Raw genomic sequence first — 20972 nt, 5'->3', positions numbered from 1 at the left:
ATAGTAACTTGTGGGGGAAAGTCTCTCTGATCTCCTTTATCAGGGCAGATCCCCCAATTATGTATCTACCTCTACACTCACCCTATTGTTTTTCTTTTGTTTTGTTTTCCTCTCTCTCTTTTTCCATTTTATTTTCTTTTCAGTTCCAAAATTCAGTTTATGCACCACATCCAGGGCTCCATGCAATACGTGCCCTCCATAATACCCATCACCAGGCTCAACCAACCCCCCCAGCCCGCAACCCCCTCCCCTCCAAAACCCTCAGTTTGTTTCTCAGAGTCTATGGTCTCTCATGATTTGTCTCCCCCTCCGATTTCCCCCAACTCACTTCTCCTCTCCATCTCCCAATGTCCTCTGTGTTCTTCCTTATGCTCCACAAGTAAGTGAAACCATATGACACTTACCCTATTGTTATTGGTTTGACTGATCAATAAATATCTCACTCTGCACTACGATATAAGCTCCATGAAAACAAAGACCCAGTTTATTTTTGCCAATGTTGTGTCTCTGGTCTCTAGCAAAGGATGTGATACTAAAAGTATTCCACATAATTGTTTTGAAAAAATATTAATAAACTAACCCCAGAATTTATTGTCTGAAACCAGTTTATAGTAGACATCAAAACTACATTTTTACTTTCTAATAACAAAGGAAAAATTATATCTCGTAATCTGATTGAACCACGGATCAGGAAATAGGAGATATTTTTGAGTGGCAGTCTCTATATTGCTAATATGTACAACTGAGCATAAAAATGAAGCTGCTTTGAATTGATGGGGTCAGGGGGCCGTAGGTCTGTAACAGCAATTCCAATGTCAGCTGTTTGAATTAATATAAAAGTGCATATGCTCAAGAGACTCAGATAGCTACTAAACATTAAACAAATATGTAACTTCTGTTGATATGTAAGTCATTCTTTTTTAACAAAAATATCCTTGGTTAAAAATTACACACACACAAAAAAAGTTATATTTGCCTTTTGGCAAATCTATATAAACAATATAAAATTACAGAGATGGAGTAGACATCAGTTTCTTAATAATGTAGCATCAGCCAGGTTTTAGAATACAGACATCACCATTTGTCTCAAAAATGTAGAAATACTCTTGTACTAGCTTAATTTATACCAAAGACAAACAGACACTGATACTCTTATCATTTAACATTCACATTTAATGGTGCTTTCCCAACTTCCATTCATATCTGTTGAACAAAGAGGGAATAATCATCTGTAGCTATCAAAACACAAAAAGAAGAATTAAAAATATTCCTGAAAAAATAATTTATTATTAAATTTTCTCATAAAATTCCCTACTTCCTTAGTTTTCCTTTTCTAAAAGAGAGACTCATACTGCTACTGTTCTTAAGCCATCTGTGACCTTCCTCCCAGCATCAACATTTAATTATGGCCCACCTATGCTTGATCTATTTCCTTGACTTTGTTAAAAAAAATTGTTGTTTCTTAATATCTGTAAATAATATTTATCTGACATATAAATTGTGAAGGTAAGGATAGCTTAACTCCCTTATCACAGTACCCACATCAATGGTATCCCTATCCACTGTCTAGAACAAATAGGCCTTTGATAAATATTTGTTAGTGAATTAAGTTAAAAAAAATGATAATAACCTTAAAAATTCCTATATAAAAGAATGTGTGTTTAGTGCTTACATGGATGGTTTTGTGGGATATTACCATGTATGCAGTGGTTTCACTATCTTTATATTCCAGCAGTTCTGAATGACTATCCTATCCTTTTGTTGCTATTAACATTAATTCCATATTATCAGGGACATTCACGACCAGGAATGGGAGGTATGAGTTAATGGTCAAAATTACTAGAAAACATTTTCAACATTTCTAAATAATTACCACCCATACAGTCTTCTTTGGTAACCCTTCCATTCACATTTTTTTTTTAAATTACAAGGTATACGAATTTTAATTTAAAATTACTTAACATAAATTGGAAAAAAATGAGAAGTCAAGTCATTCCAGTCTGGTTTTAGCTCTAAAAGTTCTCTTGCTCAAAACATCAATGATTTCTTCAATGTCAAATTCACTGGATACTTTCAACTCTTACCATACTTAACTATGTTTAGTACTATTTAATATAAACACATTCTTCTTCTTGATATGCTATAGTCTCCTGGCTTTTATGACACCATATTCTGTAGGCTTTTTTCCTACCCTCGTAGTTTTACTTTTCCCCCTTTCGGTCCCAGCTTAAATGTCACTTCTAAGTCTTGTCTGATCTCCCTACCCTAATTTGCATTTTCCTCTTTAGTAAAATTCTTTAGTTCACTCATAGTTTCATCTAGTATTTTCTAACATTATATATTATCTAGAGGGGTTATGTGGTTGATATTCCTTATTTCACTCCCACTGGACTATAATCTCCAGCAGAGGAGATAATATGTCTCTTTTGTTCAGAAGTCTATTACATTCTTGCACATAACTCAAGAATATTTGTTCAATGACTGTTGGTCAGATTTCTTTTACAATCTTCACAATATCCAAAGCAAAGATGTTTTTGTGTTTTGTGTTTATTTTTAAGTACATTTTTTTCAAAGAGCAATTTTAGGTAGGTTCACAGGAAAACTGAGCAGAATACACAAGAGATTTCCCATGTACCTCATCCCCCTAACTTATATATAGTCTTCTTCATTGTCAACATGCCCACCAGAGTGGTACATTTGTTACAACTGATAGATCTACATTGACACATCACCATCACCAAAAGTCCATAGTTTACATTAAGGTTAAGGTTCACTCCTGGTGTTATCTATTCCTCTGGTATGCTTTCTACCACTTCTGACCTCAGTGCCTAAAGCCTGTTCCAGTTTAAAATCACTCTTAAAGGGCTAGGGTTACAATAACTGGGACACACTTATACTAAATAAACACACACATATCTATGAGAAACAAACATATATATATGTGTGTGCATGTGTGTATAATTTTTAGTTATTTAAATATAAATTTATATAATATTTAAAACAACTCAAGAATCATATCCAATCTTTCTCCTCTTTTCATCTATATGAACTTCACTGTTCAAAGATGTGTAAAGTTGAAGTTACATGTCTCAAGTTAAGGCAAATCAATGTGCCATGACTTTATATTTGCTATACTATAGTTATCAAATAAAGGAATTTTCAAAGACCATGAGTTTGACATCAGAAATAACTTAGGTAGGGGCAACAGAGCTACGTTATGTTTATTTCAGGTAGGAGGTAGAAATAATAAAGCCAAGTTTGCTGGTATAGACAAAAATGAAACCAAATTAACTTCTGTTTTCAGCTGAGCAAAAATAGGAAAAGAGAAACCTATTACTCTTCTGCTTACTCATTTACCCTTCACACACACACAAAACAAACAAATAAACAAAAATGAAACAAACAATTGGGGTTATTAAATGCCTCCTGACAATATCTTGACAACAGCTTTACGTAAACAATTAACCTCCCTTCACACACACATTGAATGAAAGCAGCAAGCACAATAGCAGTCAAGCAACATGCAGTTTAATAAGGTATAAAAAAAGGAAGAAGGAATGGATTTAGTGTTACTACCCTATTTTAATGGGAACTTGGATGAGATGCAAAAAATGGGGTAGCAAAATGATGTAACTGAGTTTACCAAAAGAATAAGCCTTTTGATTTTTGAAGTGATAGTTTGAATTTGCTTTTTAAATTATAAAAATGTGGGTTATTGTGCCCTTGTTCTTTGTAATGTTGAAAAGAAGTCTACATTAATCACACTAACCAACGTCGATCGAAATTCAATTTTTTGTGAGTCATTTTTATTAAATTCTAAATTTATTATATGTCATCTCACTTATTGTAGGTCTCTTTCAGAAGTCATGCAAAACATTTTTTTCTTCTTCCCTCAAAGGACTTTAACATGTTTTACTATATAAAGACTTATAACTTCCAACAACTTTTACAGTTTTCATTTTTGGAAAAAAAATGTAATAGTTCTATTATTACCTCTAACACATCAAGTGACAAATTTAAGTAATTGAAATAATTTTTGTTACTAGTTATTTTAAGAATGTTTTAACTTTCAAGTCTATAAAACTAAGTACATTATATTTTAAAAAATAGAACACTTTCTTACCATTTGGAGATGTAATTTCTTTACTGCTAACATTTATATGAGGTTGAAATAGATTATTTGGATAAAATCTGAAAAGATTCCTTCTATTATCACTATGCATGATTTGTTGAAATATGGAATACTGCATTGTCAGCCAAAACTAAGCTTGAACATTCTCAATGTGACAACAAAAGCAAACAAAAGTCACTGTAATATTTTGTTGCATGATACAAAAAATAGTTATCTGGGGCACCTGGGTGGCTCAGTTGATTGTTAGACTCTTGATTTTAGCTCAGGTCATGACCTCAGGGTCATGAGATAGAGTACTGCATGGCTCTGTGCTCACTGCAGAGGCTGCTTGAGATTCTCTTTCTCCCTCTCTCTCCACCCCTCTCCGCTGTGCTCTCTCTCTTTTTCTCTCTTCCTCTCTCAAATAAATAAATGTATCTTAAATAATTAAAAAAATAGCTATCCTATATAAGTAGTCAGGACTTACTTAAAGCAATGTATTTAATGTATAGCTCCATAAAGAAGACCAAATGAATAAATCTATATGCATTTCACAATAATGGGAACTTTACACTCAATATAGTCCTATAAGATACTTTTTTCTCTCTTTCCTTCTCTTATTCCCTCCTATTTCTCTGTTTTTAGCTTCAAACTATCCCCAAAGTTGTGTTAGGCAGAATTCTAAGATGGCCCCATGAATCCGGCCCCTTGGTATAACTCCTTGAATGTGATGAGTCATATGAATTTAATTTCACTCTCATAACTATGTTATTTTTTTCTGCTCATAAAGAGATTATGCGGATGTAATCAATATCCCCAATCAACTGACCTTGAATTAATAAGAAAGGGAGATTACTTTAGGGGGGCCTCATTTACTCAGGTGAGCTCTTTACAAGTTAGATCAATTCAAAGTTGGCCTGGAACAAAATGAATAGCCATGCTATAAACTGCCTACAGAGCAAGCTACATGGTTAGAACCTGAGTGTAGCCTGCAGGTTCTGAAAGCAACTCCAGCCTAATGGCTATAAGAAAACAGGGACCAGGGTCCTGCAGCTGCAAGAAGCTGAATTATTCCAACAACCTTAATGAGTTTGGAAGAGGATCTCAAGCTCCAGATGAGAACTCATCATTGGCTGATATCTCTACTTCTGCCTTATGAGACTCTGAGCAGAGAGCCCAGGACATGCTGTGCCTGTACTTCAAACCCACAGGAACTGACATAATAAATGTATGTTGTTTTGAGCCATTAAGTTTGTGGTAATTTGTTACACAGCAATAGAAAACTAATGCAGTCCAAGAACTTTATCTGAGTTGTAGGTAAAATTGTTTCCTACCGAAGAAAACATAATTAAGTCATTTTAAGGAAATTTACTAATTTTAACTTATTCCAACCCAATGAAAAACATAATCACTGATAAACATATTTGTTGAATGGCAGCTATGTATTAGATGGGTGTTTTATATCAGTCTAACTACCCTTGGCAATATATCCCATTAATCTATATTCTGCAGAACACAAACTTATTTTCATTGTCTACTTTATTTCTTGATACTGGATTACTATCATGTGAAAAAAGTAAATGGAATACCAAAAAAAAATCAAATTCAGAAAAATCAAGTTTGTAAGATCAGGCAGGTTGGAATTCGTATCAGGACTCAGACACTTGCAGCAATGACAGGAATCTTGCATACTTCAAGTCACTTCGGGATCTCCCTAAGAATGAGAGAAACTGCTTCCCACATGGAAACTGGAAAGAGCTTCTAAGAATATAGTTTCATATAGCAAATGAGAATGGAGATTACAAGCAGCAAGTAGTAACAATATGAACTTGAAAAGCTGGCTCAAATCTTGAGAAACTAGTAATTCCCTTTCTTGTTGAGAAAAGGGAGTATGCGATGTCCTTCTATATCATGAGAGGTTAATCTCCCTTGAACAAAGTTTTGCTAAATACTTATCTGTCGCGGTATTTCTCTCAGCTTACAGTGATTAATTTGAATAGTTACTTGACATATTATGAACCATTTCCTTCAAAATAATAGTTTTATCTTATTCTTTTTTTCTTTTCATAACTAATGACCAATAATTGAGCATCCAGAAGCTGCAGAATACCATAAAATGGAAATAAAGAAATACATTACACATCACAAGTAATCAAGTCTTTGAATGGTGCTATGCAAGGAAAATGATTTCTGTACCCTTAGCTAAAAAAATGTGTTTTGTTTTTTTTTTTATCAACTTGAATTCTTATATGATTAAAGCCTGTGGACAAGAGGGAGAGTTTAAATAAAACCCAGTGGATTCCTGTCCAGCATTAAAAAAAAAAAAGTCTTATGGGAATTTACTCTGAGTGAAAATCAATGCATACTCACATAGTATAAATAATAATGAGATTTGTAGTAATGAGACAGTATGCTTGGTATTGTGCTGTCAGAGACAAGGAGAATTTGTGGCTTTCTGCCAATCAAGCTGAGCTTAAAGGGCATGTCACAATGTTTGGATCATGTAACATAAATGAAAAGATTATACAAAAGTGAAACAGATATCCCTAATTTGTTTTAATATCCTACCAAACAATAGAAACATTCCTTTTCACATTCACCTCTTTGATTAATGTGAAGCTCCTTCTGTTGACTTCTTAAACATAAAACCAGAAATTCCCATATTTTAAAATAGTCAGTGTTATAAAATCCTGTTTATTTAAAATGCAAGAAGCATAGACAGTTATCTTAAAACAAACAAACAACAACAACAACAACAACAAACTTGTGACATGCAGTTTTGGAGAAGAAGACAACAAAATATCTGTGGCAGATTTCCAAACACTAAATCTGCACTTAGGAGATCTGAGCATTATAAAGAGTTGAAGCCTCCTCAGAAAACTCATCTGTGTATGCACCTTTACTTATGATGTATGTTCAAGTACAATAATTTATAATTAAAATCACGTATTTCCAATAGACTAATGAGCCTTCAAGATCTTCAATGGATAGTTTAATTCACACATTCATTCAGCAAGAACATTTTTATGAGGCTATCGCATTCATAGCACTGCCCAGAATTACAATACTGGAAGGAGGAAGAAAGAGAAAATGGAATTTCATTCTTCAGAGTCTATCATGTGTGTGAGATGGTAGCTAATGAGACTATCAAGCACAGACCCCAACAAACCCCACCACCTAGGTGTTACAGTGCAGTGGCAAGTAAATGGGGAATGAATCTCTCTATATAGTATCAGACATCTGGACAAATAAATAAAAATTCAGACAACCAAACAAATGGTGATATATGCAATGGCAAACTGGCATATGCATGAAAGCTTTCAATAGTTCATTTTTTTTCTGTGAAGTTTAGAACTTTCTAGACAATACATTTCAACTAAATGCATCAACTAAGTCAAAATGTATCTATAAGTGAGGCTTGCTGGCAAGTTTGTAATGCCTATCTTAAAAGGCTTAGAATCTCCAGAACTGAAGAGTATTGACAAAATGCCCAAGGAGAAAAGGGTAGAATAAGACCTTTTGTGTTGGTTTGGAATTGGAGATATCGTATGAATTCATGCAAAGGTGGAGAGGGATTGAAAGGAAGAGAGGGTGTGTGTGAAACAAAGGTGAATAAGTTACAGTCTTACACGTAATCTTTGTGTAATATATAATGAGGAAAACCTCACTAATAATGATAGAGGATGATCAAGTAAGGAGAGAGGGAAGCAGAAATTTCTATAGAAACAAGTATTAGAGCAACTAACTCAAACAAAGGTGAAAGAGAGACTCAGGAATCTCTTCTTCAAATAAAAAAACATGATGTCTCAGTGGAATGCGGGTGGATTAAATTAGAACTAAGAAAGGACTGGGGATAATAAGTTAATTACCAGCAAGGTGCCCCGGGTGGAAGGAACCACATACATAGGCAAAGCACACAGTAAATGAAACCATGGCCTGTTCCATTTAGGACACCAAAGAATGGTGTGAGAGTGTGGAAAGAAAAGTGAACAGAGAGATAGGAAAGGGCCAGTAAATCGAGCTCAGCCCCAGGTTTTACAGTGAAGGCAAAGGACGTAATAAGAACTCTGCAGCAGGAACTATCAACTCAAGTTACATTCTGAAATGAAAGACCTCTCTTTGGCTCTGTGTTAGAGTTAAGACTAAAAAACAAGGAAGTATATTTAGGATTGTTACAATTATCATAGGTGATAATAATGAGAGTCTAAGGATTAATGAGTGCTTCTGGAATGAAAAGGAGAGGAGAACTCTGTTAAATGTATAAAGTAAATTAACGGGATTTAGTGTTTGATTTCATGTGGGGGTAAAAGAAAGAGTACCATGTGCCTGGCTGAAGCCTTGGTTGGACAGTAGCTCATTTATATGACATGGAATGTAGAAATAGAAGTCGGGGTTATGACTGAAGGAAGATTATGATGCTTGGTCAAAGCCCAAACACAAGGTGATAGAAATGCACAGAATGAATAGATACCAATATGGGTTATAACATAAAAAGAAGTCTGCGTGTAGATAGGCAACAAAAAATACTTTATCCAAAATAAAACTGCAGTTTTTACTAACTTTCTTAATTGACTTTCAATGGATTTTATGTTCTAAGATAAGCAAAATTTAAATTCAAAATCCAGCTTATTGTCTTTCAGAGACAATTGAGGTACAATATATTTTTTGTTTAAATTGTTAAGCTCTTTATTGAACACCATCACACAAATCATTAAGCACATATTATCTTCAGAATAATAACTGTTTTTAAATATTTAAGTAGATAGTATATAACATACAAATGCATGTAGGTTTTAAGCAAGCTCCCTTAGCTATGTACAGTGCATGTGGTTTGCTGAACACATTTTGCAAACCTTGTGTCCAAATAATATAAATTATACATACTCACTCAGATTATCATTTATCTATCTATTTACCTATTTATCTAGAATGAGGAATCATTATATAAAAATTTGTCACTAAAGATGAGCATGATAAAAATTCTAGAGTCTCAAAATCCTGTAAATAGCAACATCTCAGCAATCATAGGGGAATAATGAATTTACCATAGGAACTTTAAGTGAGATTATGCATAAAATTGATACCATTAACTAATATGATACCATTAACTAATATACCATTAACTAGTATGATAATGATAACATAAATTAATCACTGGGGTTTATTTTAATTCACTAACACATAAAGAATTTCACAAAAGGTTGTAAATTTTACCCAAATCTAAGAAACAGATTTATTTTTTGTCATCTACTTTAAAAATACAATTAGGATGTAGATATCAACAAAACTGGGGAAGTTTACCAAAATTATCTTATTTCAATGATTAAATTTTCCAAAAGTAACTTCATTTTTCTGCTCCAATTTTTTCACCTTATTTTACAGAAAATCAAAGATAACTGAACATTAGATTATGGATAGATTTTGAAGGAATGATTTCATGCTAAGAATCAAGAAAAATATTCACTCATTCTAAATAGACAAAATCTTACGGTGTCCCAGCAAAAAAGAAAAAAAAAAGTTGCAAACCTTTTCACTTTGATCTTCAACCAGTTATAAATCATTTGTCTGGACTCCTGATGGGCTTATACCTACAGAGTCCTGGAACTTAAAAAAGGAGAGGATCTTTTCCTTACATCTTTCATTATTTCAGATTGAAATGGCAAGGTGCCTAGATATCATAGGTAAGTGCCAGAAGCAGCATTAAAAACTTGGCTCTTGTTAAATGTCTTCTAAGAAACCTCTGTTTTCATCAGGAGATGGCAATTACATGGATAATATGACCTGTCAAGGTTTACTGTGGAAAACAGATATGGTCTGTAGTATGGATATTTTCCTTATGTTTATTCATACTTCATACATATTAGTTCTCATAGAAGCATATGATAAAAACTAATTAGCTATAATCCATCACAATATATACACTGCTGTTTATTTTCCTTATAGTTTTTATCCCTGCTCTACAAATACAACTAATCCTGGCATGTAATTATTTATTTGAACAAAATCTTGCAATCAAGTAGGATAAAATTAATTCATTTCATTCTACTTTTCTCTTTATTTTTCTTTTAAAATTTGGTAAATTCTTCAATCTTCCTTTAAGAAAATTTTAAGTAAGGATTTTAATAGTTTTAATGGTAAATCATACAACTATACGTAAGACTATTATGTTTGTAGTATTTCCCCCTGCCCTGTGTTTCCATAATTCATGTGAAACATAATGATTTAAAGGAGCCAAAATGTAATATTTCAGTCTTGTATAGAGTGCTAAGTACAATCATCCCAAAAAATCTTCACAAGAAGAATAATGGAAAGAAAACTGAATTTGGGGTCTGGGCTTCAAGTGCTTTATCAGTTAAAACACTTATTAATTAATGGTCTTTATTAAATTACTTAACTTCTTAGAGATTTAATTTCTTCATATGTAAACAGGAATATTACACAAAAGCCCTACAATTCTGACAGGGTTATGAGAGAGGTACATATTTCAGTTGCTCTGTAGGGGGTAAATCATCATCCAAAATATTATCAAGAAAGTTATTTCCACTGCAATCAAGGTCCTGAGACTACTGAAGGTGATTTTCATCAACTTCACTTTAACTAGTTAAATATGAAAGTCTTTTTCCTGTCCTTCTGCTACTCTTTATTTTCAAGCTATTTGGCTGAGTTCCATTCAAAGTATTTGCTAAGGAGGCTTGCTATATTCATAACCTCAGGTTTTCTCTCCACTTTAAAACACAATTCAACTTTATCAGGAGGTTTTTATAATGATAATGTGGAACATTCCTTCAAACATAAAGAGATGAAATAGAAAATTATGCTAATATACAAATATAAAAAACAAGTGAAAGACAAAAATGTTTTTAACTGCCAGAAATCTAATCCTAAAGGGACTGAATAACAAGCTTTTCAGGGGAGGAAAATCAGGTTAAATGGAAAACATTGTTACATATTAAGAGTCAAAGTAATACACAAAGAAATGAAATGGGGAAGCAGCAAAATCTTCTAAGGAGAGGTTCCCAAATCCAAATTTTAGATAAAAATGTTCACCTTGTTGGTTCTGTGGCCATGGTCAGATACCTTATTCTTTCTGAACTGTTTATGATGGAATCTTGAATTGAGGCTCTCAACAAATTAAACAAGTCTTATTTGTTCTTCCATGGAGATGGAATAAAAGTAAACAAGAGTAGGGCATGAATGTTTGCTTTAAACTCTCACCTAACCATTAAGAAAATTGGCAATGAGGATTTGAATTTTTTTTAATAATATACAAAAATGTAATTTTATTTCCAGAAAATTACTAGCAGTTACATTTATTTCCAGATAATAATGAAATTGAAGTATTCAAATAATAGGGGACAGAAAAACTTGGGATTTCATAATGCTATCAAGGCATAGCAATGTGTGAGCAAAATCTAAAAATCTTCCTATATTTTTCATTGTTTATGACAAATACGCATATGGTCTTAACATTTTTAGGAGAACAGACTCTAGGTTTGGCAGGGGAAATCACCCACCTAAACCACGGCTTCCCTAACAAAAGGCCATCTCAACTTTTTACAACAATCTTCAGTGAGGAGGAATTTATCACTTTTCACAGGAGGCCATTTTATATTCAATCAGCTGTAATTAATACTATGACCTTTCTATTACTAGCAAAACTCCTTTTCTCCACAACTTCCAACCTTGCCACCCTTAAATTATCAAAGAAATTACCTTTCTCTCTTGCATATGATAGCCTTTGTATTTTTGAAGATAATTTCATCTTCCCAGATTTTCTCTAAGCTAAATATTTCATTTTTTAAAAAAAAAATTCCTCTGATGACCTGGTATCAGATTCATATGCCATCCCACATCTTTCTTTAGCCAAATTCCAGTGTCAAAATGACTCTTAAAATGTGTCAGTAGAGCACATCAGGAATATAAGATCTGAACCCATAAAACTCCCAGAAGAAAACATAGGAAAAAAAGCTTCTGGACATTGGTGTTGGCAATGATTTCTTGGATAATAACACTCAAAGAAGAGGCAGTGAAAGAAAACTACAATAATAACACAAATGAGACATCAAATTAAAAAGCTTCTGCACAGCAAAAAGACATAAATAAATAAATAGAAGAATCAAGAAAATAAAAAGATGAATTATGAAATGAAAGAAAATGTTTATAAACTATATATCTGATAAGGGTTTAATATCCAAAATATATAGGAAACCCATAAAATTTAACAACAACAATAACAACAACAACAAAAACAAATAGCCCAATTTAAAAATGGGCAAAGGAACTGAATAGATATTCTACAAAGAAGGCATAGAAATCACCAACAGGTGTTCAACATCACCAGTCATCAAGAAAATGTAAATCAAAAACTACAATGAAATATCTCACACCTGTTAGGATAGCTGTTATCAAAATAACAAAAGAGCAAAGAATCTTCACAAGGATATGGAGAAAAAGGAGCCCTTGTATCCATTAGTAGGAACATACACTGGTACAGCCTCTATGGCAAACAGTATAGAGGTTCCTCAATAAGAAAAAGAACTACCACATGATTCAGCAATCCCACTTCCAGGCATATATTCAAAGGAATTGAAATCAGGATCCCATAGAAGTTTCTATAATCCCATATTTATTGTAGCATTATTCACAATAGTCAAAACATCAAAGCAACATAAGTGACTGTTGATATATGAATGGATAAAGAAAACGTAATAAATGAAATATTATTCACCCTTAAAAAAGAAGGAAATCTTGCCATATCCTATGGACAATATAGATGAACCTTGAGGACAATTTGTTAAGTGAAACAAGCCAGTCACAGAAGGACAAATACTACATGATATCACTTATATGAGAAACATAAAAAAGTCAAACTCTTTGAAGCAGAGAGTGGAAAGGTGGTTGCCAGGAGTTACAGCAATAGAGAAACAAGATGGTGTTACTCAAAGGGTATAAAGTTTTAATTACACAAGATGAAAAACTCCTAGAGATCTACTGTGTCGCATAGAGCTTATAATCAAAAATACTGTATTGTACACTTGAAAATCTTCTAAGAGGATAGATCTATGTGAAGCATTCTTATCACAACAACATATTATTATTATTATTATTATTATTGAGGAAGAATAATAAAGAAGGAAACTTGTGGAGGTGATGGTTATATTTATGGCAAAGACTGTAATGATAGTTTCACCAGTATACAGTGATCTCCAAACTCATCCATTGTATATATTAAATATGTACACCTCCTTGTATGTCAATCATGTCTCAATAAAGTGATTTTTTTTAAAAGAGAGGGACTGAAAAAGAGAGAGGGTCAGAGGGGTGGGGCAAAGGGAGAGGGAGAGACTCTTAAGCAGACTTCACACCCATTGCAGAGCCAGATGCTCGGCTCAATCTCACAACCCTGAGATCATGACCTGAGCTAAAATGAAGAAGTCAGATTCTTAACAGACTGAGCCAGCTAGGTGACCATCAATAAAGTGATTTAAAAACAAAAAAGAATAAGTTGACCAGTCCAGAGTAGATTTGAAGAATCACTTTTTTTTTTTTTTTTAAGACTTTACTTGTTTATTTGCAAGAGAAAGAGAACACAAGCAGGGGAAGGGGCAGAGGGAGAGGGAGAAGCAGACTCCCCACTGAGCAGGGAGTCCCATGTGGAACTCTATCTCAGGGCCCTGAGACCATGACCTGAGCCAAAGGCCGACGCTAAAACTGACTGAGCCACCCACGAGCCCCAAGAGTCACTTTTTTAAACACCAAATTTTCAAGTCTTTGTATTACACTGGTGATATTTCATTATAGGGTAACTTTAAAAATTCCAAGCTTTCATGATATATGCTCACCAACTATAGACAGGATTTATGTCTCTATATCTTGTCACCCAGTTATGTATAAATGGATAACAACATCAGCAAAATTACCTTAAGTTGTATAGGATATGTATTTGAGCAGTTCTAAGATTTTACTAACCTACCCACACTTTATTAAGTAATAATTTGTATGGGAGAGGGGAGGAAGCAGGATGGTGGAGGAGTAGGAGACTGAAATATCATCAGGTCCAGGAGTTCAGCTAGATAGTTATCAAACCATTATGAACACCTATAAACTCAACAGGAGATAGAAGAGAAGAAAAACAGCAATTCTAGGAAAAGAAAAGTGACCACTTTCCAGAAGGTAGGACATGCGGAGAAGTGAATCCGAAGTGACAGGAAGATAAATCATGGGAGGAGGGACCAGCTCCCGGGAAGTGAGAGAGCAGCAAAGAACAAAATTGGAACTTTTAGAAGTCTTCTCCACTGAGGGATGTCATTCCAGAGACTAAGCAGGGGCTGGAGCCCTTGAGGGGACACTGTGGTCTCAGGACCCACAGAAAGGTCACAGAAAGACCGGGGGTGTCTGAGTGTGGCAGAGCTCCCAGGTATCAGAGCAAGGAAGCTGGCTACAGAGATGGAGCCAAGGGGTGTGCTCTCAGTTCAGGGTTACCTTAAACCATGATCTGAGGCACAGTCGGACCACTGCTCTTCGAGCAGGGACCCCACAAGTGGCAGATCTGGAAAGAACCCCCTCCTTCCTCCTCCAGGAGAAGCACCAAGGGAATGTGCAATAGGAATCTGCTGGGATTGGAGACTCTAAACAGGGCCGTGCGCCAGAGATAGAAATGTTCGGTCACAGGCTTGGTGAGCTTGGAGGGTAGCTGGAGACTAGGGACACAGGAGAGATTGACTCGTTTTCTCTGAGGGCTCACTGAGGAGTGGGGCCCTGAGATCTCGGCTACTATGGGCTGGAGACTTGAAGGACACCATTCTCATTCCCATCCTCCAAAGTTGTAGGAAAAGCTTTAAGGGAACAAAAGTTATGGAGAACAAAACTGAGCAGATTACTTAGCCCGGCCCCTGGCAAGGATGGTGCAATTCCGCCTCAGGCAAAGACATTTGAAAAAAAGACAACAGGTCCCTCCCCCAGATCAGCAAGAATGTCCAGCCAAGACTAAGGTCACCAATCAATGAGGACTGAGGAACTCCAGAGCTAGGGGAAAGCAACACATAGTATTCATGTCTTTTTCCCCATGATCCTTTAGTCTTTTAAAGGTAATTTTTTCTTTAATTTTACTTTTTCCTTATTCTATTTCTTTAACTTTCCTCTTTCCTATTTTAACACTTTTAAACAATTTTATCTTATGAATACCTTTTAAAAAAATCTTTTAAAATTTTCATTGTTATAGTTATATTTTCTCGCTTCATTGTATTTAATCTTATTTTTTGTATACATATAGGATGTTTTTTCTTTAAAATTTTGGGATACAATTTCTTCTAATAGATCAGAATATATCCTAAATCTAGTACATGGCTTTGTTCTAGTCTCCAGCCTGAATACATTCTCTCCTCTTCTTTTTTTTTTTTTCTTTTTCCAACCAACTTCTTATCTAATCAATTCCTTTTTTAGAATCTTTTAAAATTTTCATCTTTATAGTCATATTCCATCCATTGTGTTTATTCTTATTTTCTCATATATATCTTCCTTCCTTTCTTTCTTTCTTTAAAATTTTGGGAGGTAGTTTCTTCTAAGATAGCAGACTATACCCAAAATCAACTGGGTGGCTCTGGTCCATTCACCAGTCGAATATAATTTTTTATTCTTTTATTTTTCCCCTTTTCTTCTCCCCCTGGTTCCAGGTCTCTTCTGATTTGGTTAGTGTATATTTTCTGGGATCTTTGTCACCCTTTTAGTATTTTGTTCTCTCATTCATCTATTCTTATCTGGATAAAATGACAAGGCAAAAAAACTGACCACAAAACAAAACAAAACAAAACAAAAAACCCACACAGTATAAGAGATAGTACCAACGGCTAGGGACCTAATCAATTCAGACATTAATAATATGTCAGAACTAGAGTTCAGAATGATGATTATCAAGGAGCTAGCCGGGCTTGAAAGAAGCATGGAAGATATTAGAGAATCCCTTTCTGGAGAGAGAAAAAAACTAAAATCTAACCAAGTTGAAATTAAAAAAGCTACTAATGAGGAGCAATAAAAAACAGAGGCTCTTACTGCTACAAAAAATGAGGCAGAAGAGGTAATTAGTGATATAGAACATCAAATGACAGGGAATAAAGAAGCTGAGGAAAAGAGAGACAAACAACTACTGAACCATGAGGTGAGAATTCGAGAGATAAGTGATACCATAAGACAAAACAATATTAGAATAATTGGGATCCCAGAAGAAGAAGAAAGAGAGAGGGGAAGAAGATATATTGGAGCAAATTATAGCAGAGAATTTCCCTAATTTGGCAAAGGGAACAAGCATCAAAATCCAGGAGGCACAGAGAACCCCCCTCAAAATCAATAAAAATAGGTCCACACCCAATAGTAAAACTTGCAAGTCTTAGTGACAAAGAGAAAATCCTGAAAGCTTCTCAGAGGAAGAGGTCTATAACATACAATGGTAGAAATATTAGATTGGAAGAAGACCTATCCACAGAGACCTGCAGGCCAGAAAGGACTTACATGATATATACGGAGCTCTAAAAAAGAAATATGCAGCCAAGAATACTATATCCAGCTAGGCTTCTATTGAAAATAGAAGGAGAGATAAAAAGATTCCAGGACAAACAAAAATTAAAAGAATTTGCAAACACCAAATGGGCCCTACAGGAAATATTGAAAGGGGTCCTCTAAGCAAAGAGAGAGCCTAAAAGTGACAGACCAGAAAGGAACAGAGACAACATAGGGTAACAGTCACCTTATAGGCAATACAATGGCATGAAAATTCATATCTTTCAATAGTTACCCTTAATGTAAATGGGCTAAATGCCCCAATCAAAAGACACAGGGTATCAGAATGGATAAAAAAACAAGACCCATTGATATATTGCCTACAAGAAACTCATTTTAGACCCAAAGACACCTCCAGATTTAAAGCGAGGGGGTGGAAAACAATTTACGATGCTCATGGAAAACAAAGGAAAGCTGGGGTGGCAATCCTTATGTCACATAAAATAGATTTGAAGCTAAAGACTATAATAAGAGATGAGGAAGGACACTATATCATACTTAAAGGGTCTGACCAACAAGAAGATCTAACAATTTTAAATATCTATGCACTTAACATGGGAGCAGCCAATTATATAAACCAATTACTAACAAAATCAAAGAAACACATCACAATAATATAAAAATAGTAGGGGACTTTAACACTTCTCTCACTGAAATGGACAGATCATCTAAGCAGAAGATCAATAAGGAAATAAAGGCTATAAATTACACACTGGACAAGATGGACATCACAGATATATTCAAAACATTCCGTTCCAAAGCAACAGAATACATGTTCTTATCTAGTGCACATGGAACATTCTCCAGAATAGATAACATCTTGGGTCACAAATCAGGTCTCAACCAGTACCAAAAGACTGGGCTCATTCCCTGTATATTGTCAGACCACAATGTTCTGAAGCTAGAACTCAATCACAAGAGGAGTTAGAAAGAACTCAAGTACATGGAGGATAAAGAGCATCCTACTAAAGAATGAGTGGGTCAACCAGGAAATTAAAGAAAAATTGAAAAAATTCATGGAAATAAATGAAAATGAAAACACAACTACAAAATTGTTGGGACACAGCAAAGGTGGTCATGAGAAAAAAGTTCTCAAGTTCTCAAGTTAAGTTCTCAAGTACACAACCTAACCATACACCTAAAGGACCTGGAGAAAGAAAAGCAAAGAAAGCCTAAACACAACTACAAAATCGTTGGGACACACAGCAAAGGTGGTCATGAGAAAAAAGTTCTCAAGTTCTCAAGTTAAGTTCTCAAGTACACAACCTAACCATATACCTAAAGGAGCTAGAGAAAGAACAGCAAAGAAAGCCTAAACACAACTACAGTTGTGAATACACAACTACAAAATCGTTGGGACACAGCAAAGGTGGTCATGAGAAAAAAGTTCTCAAGTTCTCAAGTTAAGTTCTCAAGTACACAACCTAACCATACACCTAAAGGAGCTGGAGAAAGAACAGCAAAGAAAGACTAAACACAGCAGGAGAAGAGAAATAATAAAAATCAGAGCAGAAATCAATGAAATAGAAACCAAGACACCAATAGAACAAATCAACAAAACTAGGAGCTGGTTCTTTGAAAGAATTAATAAGATTGATAAACCCCTGGCCAGACTTATCAAAAAGAAAAGAGAAAGGATCCATATTAATAAAATCATGAATGAAAGAGGAGAGATCACAACCAACACCAAAGAAATACAAACAATTATAAGAATATATCCTAAGCAACTATACGCGAGCAAATTTGACAATTTGGAAGAAGTGGATGCATTCCTAGAGACATCTAAACTACCACAACTGAACCAGGAAGACAGAGAAAACCCAAACAGACCCATAACCAGTAAGGAGATTGAAGGAGTCATCAAAAATCTCCCAAAAAGCAAGAGCCCAGGGCCAGACGCCTTCCCGGGGCAAGTCTACCAAACATTTATAGAAGAATTCATTCCTATTCTCCTGAAACTGTTCCAAAAAATAGAAATGGAAGGGAAACTCCTAAACTCATTTTATGAAGCCACCATTACCTTGATTCCAAAACCAGACAAAGATCCTATCAAAAAGAATTACAGGCCAATATCCTTGATGAACACAGAGGTGAAAATTCTCCCCAAAATAGTAGCTAATAGAATCCAACAGTACATTAAAAGGATTATTCACCACGACCAAGTGGGATTTATTCCTGAGCTAAAAGGTTGGTTCAACATTCACCAATCAATCAGTGTGATATAATACATCAATAAAAGAAAGAACAATAACCATATGATACTCTCAATAAAAGCATTTGACAAAGTACAGCATCCCTTCCATAATCAAAACTCTTCTAAGTGTAGGGATAGAGGGTATATACCTCAATATCATCAAAGCCATCTATGAAAAACCCACAGTGAATATCATTCCCAATGGGAAAAACTGAGAGCTTTCCCTCTAAGGTCAGGAACATGGCAGGGCTGTCCACTATCACCACTGCTATTCAACATAGTACTAGAAGTCCTAGCCTCAGCAATCAGACAACAAAAAGAAATTAAAGGCATCTAATCAGCAAAGAAGTCAAACTCTCACTTTTTGCAGAGGATATAATACCTTATGTGGAAAACCCAAAAGACTCCACTCCAAAACTGCTAGAACTCATACCAGAATTTAGTAAAGTATCAGGATATAAAAGCAAAGCACAGAAATCAGTTGCATTTCTATACAACAGCAGCAAGACCAAAGAAAGAGAAATTAAGGTGTTGATCCCATTTACAGTTGCACCCAAAACAATAAGATACCTAGGAATAAACCTAACCAAAGAGGCAAAGAATATGTGCTCAGAGAACTATAAAGTATTCATGAAAAAAATTGAGGAAGACACAAAGAAATGGAAAAATATTCCATGCTCATGGATTGGAAGAACAAATATTGTGAAAATCTCTATGGTACCTAAAGCAATCTACACATTTAATGCAATCCCTATCAAAATACCATCTTTTTTTTTTCCCTAAGAAATGGGACAAATAATCCTAAAATTTATATGGAACCAGAAAAGACCTTGAATAGCCAGAGGAATGTTGAAAAAGAAAGCCAAAGTTGGTGGCATCACAATTCCAGACTTCAAGCTCTATTTCAAAGCTGTCAAAATCAAGACAGTATGGTACTGGCACAAAAACAGACACAGAGATCAATGGAACAGAATAGAGAGCTCAGAAATAGACCCTCAATTCTATGGTCAACTAATCTTTGACAAAGCAGGAAAGAATGTCCAATGGAAAAAAAGACAGCCTCTTCACCAAATGGTGTTGGGAAAATTGGACAGCCACATGTAGAAAAATGAAATTGGACCATTTCCTTAAATCACACACAAAAATAGACTCAAAATGGATGAAAGACCTCACTGTGAGTCAGGAGTCCATCAAAATCCTTGAGGAGAACACAGGCAGCAACCTCTTTGACCTCAACCCCAGCAATTTCTACCTAGAAACATTGCCAAAAACAAGGGAAGCAAGGGCAAAAATGAACTATTGGGACTTCATCAAGATCAAAATCTTCTGCACAGCCAAGGAAACAGTCAACAAAACCAAAAGACAACTGACAGAACAGGAGAAGATATTTGCAAATGACATATCAGATAAAGGGCTATATCCAAAATCTGTAAAGTACTTATCAAACTCAGCACCCAAAGAACAAATAATTCAATCAATAAATAGGCAGAGGACATGAATAGACAGTTCTGCAAAGATGACTTCCAGATGGCCAACAGACACATGAAAAAATGCTCCACATCACTCAGGATCAGGGAAATACAAATCAAAACCACTATGAGATACCACCTCACACCAGTCAGAATGGCTAAAATTAACAAGTCAGGAAACGACAGATGCTGGTGAGGATGCGGAGAAAGGGGAACTCTCCTACACTGTTGGTGGGAATGCAAGCTGGTGCAACCACTCTGGAAAACAGCATGGAGGAATTCCTCAAAAAGTTGAAAATAGAGCTACCTTACGACCCAGCAATTACACTACTGGGTATTTACCCTAAAGATACAAATGTAGGAATCCTAAGGGGCACATGCACCTAAATGTTTATAGCAGCAATGTGCACAATAGCCAAACTATGGAAAGAGCCTAGATGTCCATAAACAGATGAATGGATAAAGAAGAGACGGTATATATATACAACGTAATACTATGCAGCCATCAAAAGAAATGAAATCTTGCCATTTGCAATGATGTGGATGGAACTAAAGGGTATTATGCTGAGTGAAATAAGTCAATCAGAGAAAGACAATTATCATATGATCTCCCTGATATGAAGAACTTGAGAGGCAATGTGAGGTG

At 35.0% G+C, this 20972-nt stretch overlaps 1 protein-coding gene across 5 annotated transcripts in view; it reads right to left on the bottom strand.

The window, feature by feature from the left end:
• Positions 1-20972, bottom strand: part of ERBB4 (erb-b2 receptor tyrosine kinase 4) — a 1133152-nt gene that overhangs the window by 797589 nt on the left and 314591 nt on the right. The window lies entirely within an intron of this gene.

Source organism: Lontra canadensis, unplaced genomic scaffold (genome assembly GCF_010015895.1).
Source record: "Lontra canadensis isolate GAN:19392208 unplaced genomic scaffold, GSC_riverotter_1.0 scaffold18, whole genome shotgun sequence".
Taxonomy (NCBI): Eukaryota; Metazoa; Chordata; class Mammalia; order Carnivora; family Mustelidae; genus Lontra; species Lontra canadensis.
The sequence above is the reverse complement of the archived record's forward strand: the minus strand, read 5'-3'. Positions and strand labels throughout refer to the sequence as shown.